Source organism: Cheilinus undulatus, linkage group 8, assembly GCF_018320785.1.
Source record: "Cheilinus undulatus linkage group 8, ASM1832078v1, whole genome shotgun sequence".
In the NCBI taxonomy this organism is placed as follows: domain Eukaryota; kingdom Metazoa; phylum Chordata; class Actinopteri; order Labriformes; family Labridae; genus Cheilinus; species Cheilinus undulatus.
Genome location: NC_054872.1, coordinates 48,344,552 through 48,353,947, shown reverse-complemented (window position 1 = coordinate 48,353,947; position 9,396 = coordinate 48,344,552).

Sequence of the window (9,396 nt, the reverse complement as noted above, 5' to 3'; positions counted from 1 at the left end):
AAGTTAGCTTACATTTTTAAGATAACATACATGCTTTATGTTGGTTTATGAAGTTGGTTTCTCTAAAGACAGTATGAATTTTATGATAAATAAAGTTGCCTTCCAAATATGAATAAGGTTTTGTCCCATTTTGACAGTAGCTAACTCGGTAACCAATTTTGGCTAGGCTATTCATAGACTGAGACACTATCTTGGTAAAGTTAACATTTTTAAAAGAGTAAAAGGAGCAAATAATTGATTTATAGTATACACACACACATATATATAGTTATATTTTAAAATATTAGTCCAAAACGCAACGTCAATATGGCATATGGCGTCACACTAATAGAGCCTTACTACTTTAAATGCTTCTCAGCAGTGTCTAAGCCTTTATTTGGGGTTACTTTGTGGGTTTTTTAAGGATATTGATTATAAAACTTAATTGTCCCAGTTTTAAGTGCCCCTTAGCATGTTTCAAAATTTCAAAAAATGTATTGTTCGTGTTTTTATTTTTAGTTTTAGGCTATAAAAGACGTTTGACAACATCTAGAAGGCCCTGAGATTATTTAGAAATAAATTAAGGGTGAATATGCAGTTATGTAAATAGCCTCTCTAACTTATTGACTCCAGAAAAAATAAATCAATGTCAGCCCTCCTGTTCTCCATGTTATCCCCAGGTCGTCAAATAACAACGTTTAGTTTCTGTTTTCTCTAAAGTACCAACCATTCAGACTGTTTTCTCTTTTATTGTTTTTTCTAGCTCCTCTTTTTATGCAACCTTTCAGGAATAAACGCTGTCAAGTGACGCCTGCTTAGCCCAGCTCTTCATCAGCACTCAGCTCGCAGGTCCATTCACTCACAGCGCCAACACTTCAGCCTGCAAGGTCCCTCAACGAGATCAATGCGACCCTCTTCTTTCCACGAAGACCCTCGACCTGCTGCTGCTGTAAGAGGCGAACAGACACGCTGCAGGATGCGTGTGCAAGCGGGTTCAATGAATGGGATTTCTTGCTTTAACGAACTCTACCCAGGATAAAATCAGGCGGATTTGGACTTATAAGATATGGTACAGTTAGACAACAAAACATATTTATTTTCTCACCTGATGCATGAAAGCAAAACCGTTTTTACAGCCCTACTGGGTTACTTAATGCAAATACATGCCCTCATTGGTCTGACATCACATGGGTGGGCGGGGCAAACATCAAACAGGAGGTTGAACTTGTATTGCATGAGGTGAAGAAAATGACAAAGCTTTTATAAGATTTCCATTTCAGAAAAACAAGTAACAGTGCTTATTTTACATTATTACTGTTATTGAATGACATTGTTTTATGCTGTTTAATTTGGGTAAATAGGACAGATGAATTTTGAGTGATTGGGATAAAGTTAAAAAGGCTTTTTCAATAAAGGAAATGCTCAGTCCTGCAAAAGGAAACCCTTAAGTCTGTTCTTGATGCTCCAGATTAGTGTTTCCCAACCTCTTAATGTGTGCAGACCCCTAATCAAGCGCTATGGGACCAGTGTTAATTTTGGCAGCTATTTTTGATTTAAGTCTTAGTTTAAGTCTTTAAATGAAATGCATTTTAGTTTTAGTCATATTTTAGTCATTTCTATGCTTTTTAGTTTAAGTCTATTTTTAGTCGATGGAAGCTCAAAAACATTTTAGTCTAGTTTTAGTCCATAAAAAGTCCTCACATTTCAGTCTTTACTTTTAGTCCAAGCATTAATTTTCTTGCCTTAATCTGGTACAAAGTCATGGTGGTGTGTTCTCTGCACTCTGCCAAACTTGGGGGCCCTGCTTTCTACAGCTGAGAGGCTGAATCGCCACAGATGCTTTATTTTTTGACAGATTTACCCAGATTGGAGAAATATCAAGGATTTTGAATGTCTGACGAAAACTACTTTACATTTTGGTCTAGTTTTAGCCATCCTGATGAAAACAACATAGTTTTTTGTCAGTTTTAGTCATCACAGATCTATTTCTGTTAGTTTTAGTCTAGTTTTTGGCATGGAAAAAAAGGCTGTCGATGAACATTTTTAGTCATAGTTTTAGTCCATGAAATTAACACTGTATGGGACGAGCTTGATCTTGCTCTGGCTGCCTCTTGCGTGTTGCTATAACGCCTAGGAAAATCCTGCTCGTCCATTTTACACTCATAAAACATATCCTACCTCAATAAAGCGTGATGCATGTGAAAAATGCTCACAGTAGCTTTGATCAGTGGTTCGGTGTGCTGCACTACTAACCCAAATGTGACCAGAAATACTGGTTTAGGGCCAGTGTGCACAAAAATGAAGGCAGTTTCCACTTTGTATTTGATAAATCCCTTCTTCTCCTGAAATTGAGAAAACATCTACACAGTTACAGAGTGGTTTTATCATTTAGCACTGGTAGGCAATTGCTCGGGGCCTCATGCTCCAAAGGGCCTCAAGATCTACATGATATAAGAGTGCACGGTGCACATAAAGTGCATAAAATTATTTCTACTGATTAAGATGTGTATTTTCTATGCAAATAAAGTACCAAAGATGAATAAAATAGCATCAAAATGGTTTTAATTATCCAGAAAAGTCCCTGGGGAGGATCCCTTTGACACCACAGCAAGGTCTAAGCCTCCTTTAATGCTAAAAAATATCTTCATATCTGCAAATAACATGAAGTAGATCCTTATAGACACATTGAAACAAGTGAGTGGTGTGGGAAAAATTGCATGTAATGCATTTAAAATGAAAATTTATGGTAAAAGAACTAATCCTGCCTGACTAATGAGCATATATTTTTCTTTTTTTATAAGTTACACCCTGCCATGCATGAGTTGGAGTTATGATCCTCTAAGAGGTGATGAGCTAGGACTGCTGGGTAAAAGAGCAGACATCTTTCTTGACTTAAAAACGATGCTTTTAAATATTTTGTTCACTTGTTATGATTGCTTTTAGCAAAATGAGAAAGGGCCTCATATTGGTCTGTAACGAGGGCCTCAAAATAAATAAAATCCCCCCTCATTTTTTTATTCATGAAAATAAAAAGACATAAATTCTAAAGTTGCCCCAATATCCCTGAATTCCCCTCGTGCTTTTATTTGTGTAATCTGTGACTGACTCTGTGTGAAACCATGCATTTCTGCAAGAGTGCGTGCGTTCTTGTATAAGCGCGCGTTCACGTGTCTCATTAATGTGCACTGGCGCCTGTGTGTGCCCATAAGCCGCATGCATATACATCTCGTCTGCATGGTGAGGCCTAGTGCGTGCAGAAACACACAGGCAGACAGACAGAGCAGGGAGCAGCAGCAGCGCATACTAATCATATGTGTCTGTCAGTTTAATTTTCAGAGATGAGCAGTTCTGGCGTTTGGAAACAGCGGAGCGCTGCGCGGTGTGGGACCGCCGGCTTCCCGGAGCAGATGCTGCCCTATCGATCCGCCCTGCGCGCAGCCAGCACGGAGGGATGGGTGCGTGTATGGATGGCGAGTAGCTGGAGGTAAAATGGTCAACAGCTACAGAGCGAAAATAAAAAAAAAAGGTCCTTCTGGAAGGTCGGGGTGAAAGTTCACCTTCTGTGGCTGGAAAATCCGAGAAGGGAGGCTGATACCCGAGCTGGAAGGGCCCCCAACTTTTTACAAGGAGAAGATGGCACTGTCAGCACTGGGCCACAAAGAGCCACTTATTATCCAACCACTGATTTATTAAGAATCCCTAAATGTGAACACAAAAATATGATTTAAATTCAGATCATTAAATATCAGGATTAATTTAGCTTCTAGATCTAACTAAGGCTGGACATTATATCTAGTTTAATGATACACAGTGCTCATCATCTCTCTGATGAGCATCAAACTCCCAGGGATGCAGCTTGGGATTTTGGGCCCCAAGAAGGAATATTGCACAGGGCCCCCCTTTACCAACAAATGTGTCATTTTTACAAGTGTCCATGCATTTAAATGTATTTTAGAACCATGATTTTTGGATTTAAGATTTTTACTGTGGTTAGATTAAACTTTACTAGCATTATTTTGCAGCACTAAAGTATACCATATGGACATTTGTGTGAGAGGAGCACCCCCCCCACACACACACACACACCCATGAAACTCCCCACATCATCAAATTATTGGTGCATGTCCATTCTCCTGCAGACTTGTATTTACTGCATGCTACAGTGTTTCTGTAGGGATCTACCAAACATTTGTTTGCTTGATTTGAAGACACTGGGGGCTTAGACGTAGCTTTGGGGCAAGGGGTCCTCCCCTAGGATTTCTTTGAGCAATCAAACTCCTTTTTGTTGCTTTTTATTCACTCTCACACCTTATTTACATTCAAAGTTGACATCTTAAAGGGATTTTAGGTGTATAATGCATATTTTAGGTGTACCTACTGGCAGTTCACTCATGGGCGGAGCTCGGGGGTGGCTCATGGGGCTTCAGCCCTGAATGTTTTCCTAAAAGCCCCCAATCTCTCAAGTTGGTTTTAAGTATGTTGCTGATCACAGTGTGGAAATGTAAGCAATTTTAAAAATCAGATTGTTTCCTTTTTTTACTTTTAAGAACACATGTACAGAGGAGGATTAGGGACATTTAACAAAAACATTTGGTATGTGTTTTTTTTTAATTCAAAGAAACATGACAGAGTTTTGACTTTCTCTTAGAATAAAAAAATGCATGTCAGTTTTTAATGGCAGTGTAAAAAATACTTATAAAATAGTTCTAAAAATACAGTTTTCCTCATTTTCATGAATAAATTCATATCTCTAACTCAACATGTTGCTTTTTGTGTGCTTTTTTTTGAAAATGCAGGGCTTTAGTTGTCAACTTTTTCACCAAATTCCTACCCTACCTATGCAACGTTACTTAAAATATAAATTATTGGACTCCAGCATGATGTATCATGATTTTAGAATAACAATGACACTTTTACCACAGTTAGGTTAAGAAAAAAAAAAAAGATGTAATCAACTAAATATTTTTTTAGGTTGAGCAACAGTATTTTTGCCTAACTGATGCCATGATGTTGCCATTTTGAATTTAAATTTTTATTTAAAAGTGCACAGAAAATGTGCATTAAACTGTCCAATACACAAATAAATCCTAGGGAAGTGCCCACCCCTCGGCCATCTTTTGTTGGGGCTTAGCCCCCGATTTTAAACATGTCTGGCTCCGCCCCTGAACTTACTTAATGGTTAACAGCCCATGGGTTAGGAAACAGTGTTTGTATCGATATGCTACAGTAAAACAACATCATATCTTTCCTCCGACTTCATCAGAGTGCTGTGTAGAAGAAAACAAGTTAGAAAACTTTCTTTATTCAGGTGTCTTGTAGCTGTAAGGCGACATTTAGCTGGATATGAACACTCAAGGAGAAGTTGATCCTACACTGTTAACCCGAAATTTGTTCGTGATCAAATAATTTAAGTAAATATTACTTAAAAAAATGAAGTTTTCTTGCATAACTTAAGTCATTTTGGTGCATTCTACTATTATAATGTGACTGTAGAGTGTACTTGTTGTTTTGAGTTAAATAAACTTAAAATTTCTATTTTTTTAACTTAAACTTTTGGTTAACTTATAACATCAAACGCTTTGAGGTGTTGAATTCTGATTAGCTGGTTGAATTCAAACCTGTCTTGGCTTGTTTGAAACAAAATTGCGCAATGTCTTTGTTCAAGCATCTAAGACAGAAGCTAGAATTCTAAGCATCTTGCACTGTAAAACGCAACATCATATGACAAATGTGCAGTTTTCCCAGAATGCCGTTGGGCATTAAACCTTTATGCACTCTGTTTGCTGCTACTGTCTTGGCCAGAACACGTTTGAAAAAAAGATTTTTGATCTCAAAGAAGTTTTCTCCTGGTTAAATAAGATAAATAAATAAAATGCACCATGAGTGAAGTTGCTGTCTCAGTTAAATAGGGGGAATGTTAATGTCTGTTAATGTTGGATGGCACACTGACATTAATATAAACTACTGGTTCAGTGGGTCACTAACAGCCGTTTACAGTGTACACATTTTGAAACTATTGAGTTGACTTAATTTAATTTTCCAAATTATTTTCAATTTAATCAACTTGTAATTTAGTGCAATGGACTTAAATATTAAGTTTAATAAGTATGCAAAGCAATTGACTTTGCAAGACATTTTAAGTTAAATCAACTTGGCCTCTAGTTTGTTGTGCTTAAAAACTTAAATTCACTCAAGTTTTCATTATACATTATTTAAATGTTTTAGGGCAACCGGTTGCCTCAAAATTTTTAAGTAAATTCAACTCATCCAGGCTCACAGTGTATAAGGGCTCATGGAAATGGCCCCAAAACAACCAATTTTTTAAGAGTCATCAAATCAGCAGATGTCCTGCCTGGTCTCTGTATGATTGATATGTCCACCAAAGTTCATCTTATGGGATGAAACTTACCCTTGTGGTTGCCTTCTTGTAAATCTTGAATTTAAGACCCATAAAATATCTGGCCCAATGTCTGTGCCAAATATCCAGAGTTTTTAAGCACGTTTAGACACTAATAATTGAGGACAAAGTTGTAAAAGATGAACAACTCTATGGATAACAGCCCTGCATTTTGAGTGCTTGGGCCCTTATTGATTTGAAAATATAGTATATGTACATAAATAGATGCAGGACCTATAATGCAAGGATTGTTTACAGTAGGAGCCACGGAGTACAATATACTTATTAACCACAAGATAATCTTATTTGAAAAAGAGTGAATAAATATTGCATGCATTTAATTTTTATCCAGGGAGAATATTTATTATTATATGTTTTTTTCCACAAACAGAAAGTTTATTTTTTAATGTCTTTTTTTCATGCACATGTTGTCTTTGTGCAGCTAGTTGTCAATAAAAGTGTCTGATATTTGGCCCATGTAAATTTGGCTGTTTATTCTTTACAGAAAGAATAGCATGCATCACATATGTGTTCACTTAAAATATCAAAATCTGATTTTTAGTCCATATCACCAGCCCTGTATCTACAGTATAGGACCAGTGTACCCCATCCAGAGTGCTTCTCCTCCCAGCAGCATCACAGCCCAAACATTTACATCAGAGCCATTTAGCTGCAGCTCTCAGAGGAGCTTCAACAGCAGGAGCATCAAAGCCTCCATTACGCATCCAGAGCCATAAATACAGCTCAGAAATACTCACATTCCTGGCCACTTAGCTGCAGCTCCTTTATCCAAAGTGACTTTCAATATGCTGGCTGTAGAATAAGCTTTTAATCTGAAGCCGATATTGAGCCTGTTTAGATTTTAACCATTTAACTGCCTGCATAATCCTGAGGGACGTGTACGGACCTGCATCAAATCCTGCATGGCCGATATTACAAGCAGCCAATAGCGACGAGGTCAAAGATCAGGGGACACTGGTGTGGCCTTGAAATGACCATGCATGTGCAGCAGAATAAATAGAAGTGTGTGCAGACGCTGGAATGCTTCATTCCAGAATAAAAACGAATCTACGGGGAGAGAAATGTGCACAAGAATGATTTGTCAAGACTCATAATTCATATTCTATATGATGGAAATGAGCAGAAGCTGGGTGTGATTTTTTTTGTGCATGCTCGTCCCGTGAGGCCTGCAGCAGCAGCAGCAACAGGACAGAGGCTGCATTATTCATCCTGTACACAGCAGCGTTTTACGCCCCTAAAAGCAGCTGTTTAATCACCGAGTAAACGTGATCGCTTATTACTAAATGATAAAGGATGGAGGGCAAATGCACTGTTTAGATCAGCCATGGACTCGATGGTTTGAAGCGGTGAAAGAAATAAAATGAAAGCACGTAAATGACGCTTTTACGCAGCGTCCTGCAGAAGAAGAACCTGATGGATTAAAACAGCAGCAGCATTGTGATTATACCTCTGACGATGTGTACTTAGAGACATTAAAGAGATCAATAATTTTGCTGAAATTAATTGTACACTCCCAGTTTATCGATATCACGCTGATGGGGTTGCTGCGTCAGGATTCTGTTCATCCAACTCGATATTTTTATAATATTTCAATCTCATATCAGATTTCTTATGATCTATTTATTTATTTATATTTATTGTTCAGTTTGACGTCTTTTGCTGCTTTCAAACCTGTGACGTAAGAAGGGTGATCAATAAAGTTGCGTTGCAAATTACTTTGTTCCCATTCAATCCAATGCATTGTTTGATTGCACACACACGCACAAAAAGTGGAATAACACACACACAAACACAAGTTAGTGCTTTATTATATTTATTGTTGCATAGGTGCATAAACAAACAGGCTACAGTGCAGGAGTGACGCTGTTCAACGTCATACATCATGACAAATATCATCTAAAAACATCAATAGAAATGTTATTACTATATTATTTAATCATCTATTATAATTACTGGCAATATAACAGGTTATATCAGGTGTGGCTGCAGGTAAAGACGTCAGGATAAATCACATGTCAGTGATTTTTCTCATGTGCATGTGCAATGTTAGTCACAGACACATCTGCGCATGTGTACAGCATCCCTGTTGCAACTTTTGCACACACATTTGAAATATTAACATTCCACTTCACAACCTTTTTTTATATATCAGATCTATATTTTTACCAAGTCCTAAACCTACCAGCGGAAGTATACATGCAGCCCCTCACTCTTTTATTTCTCTCCAATGTGCAGCAGCAGCTCAGATTCCTCACACGTCAATGATTGTATGGATATGACTGAATGACTGTGGTGAAAGGTTTGAGTTATGATAGCCCACTTATTTAGTAAAGAACTGTTTCAATAAACAAGAACACTCTGAAAGCCAAACGTTCAACGCAACAGGCTTAAGGTAAAGTTTTATCATTATTGTTTATTCTGAACTAAAGGGGACTAATCTGGCTGAAAAGAGGTTTTTTTATCCTTATATTTTTTTTCTTTATTGTTAGTGCATGTGCTAAATGTTGTACTGTGACCACTACTGGGATTCCAATGTAATAAATAATGTAATAAATAATGAAAAAAGATGCTTTATGAAAATGAATCTGTCAGTAAAACGGCCCCTGTACTCCAACTTCTCGCTGTTATATCTGCTAAAAAGTAAGTTTGCGTAATTTACTGCGCTAAAAGTTTAAAACTCTCGAGCATGCGTAATGGGTGACCAACATGCTGGATCAAACTTCTCCACAGAGCTGTAGCTCGAGGATGCTCTTAAGTTGGACGAACTTTCTCATGACTTTGGGGCTTTTTTTTAATATTTTAGTTGTGATCTATTTTACCAGGCTGTGTCCTGAGGTGTGGATCAGTATCGCTGTTGTGTAATATTTCTATTTTTGTCTAACAACAAAGACAGCTTTAATAAAACGTATCAGTGACATCCATTATAACTGCTAAACACTGGCCAGTGCTGAGCTCATACTGGTTTAATTTATGAATGATATAACAGAGAGTCCGGTCTA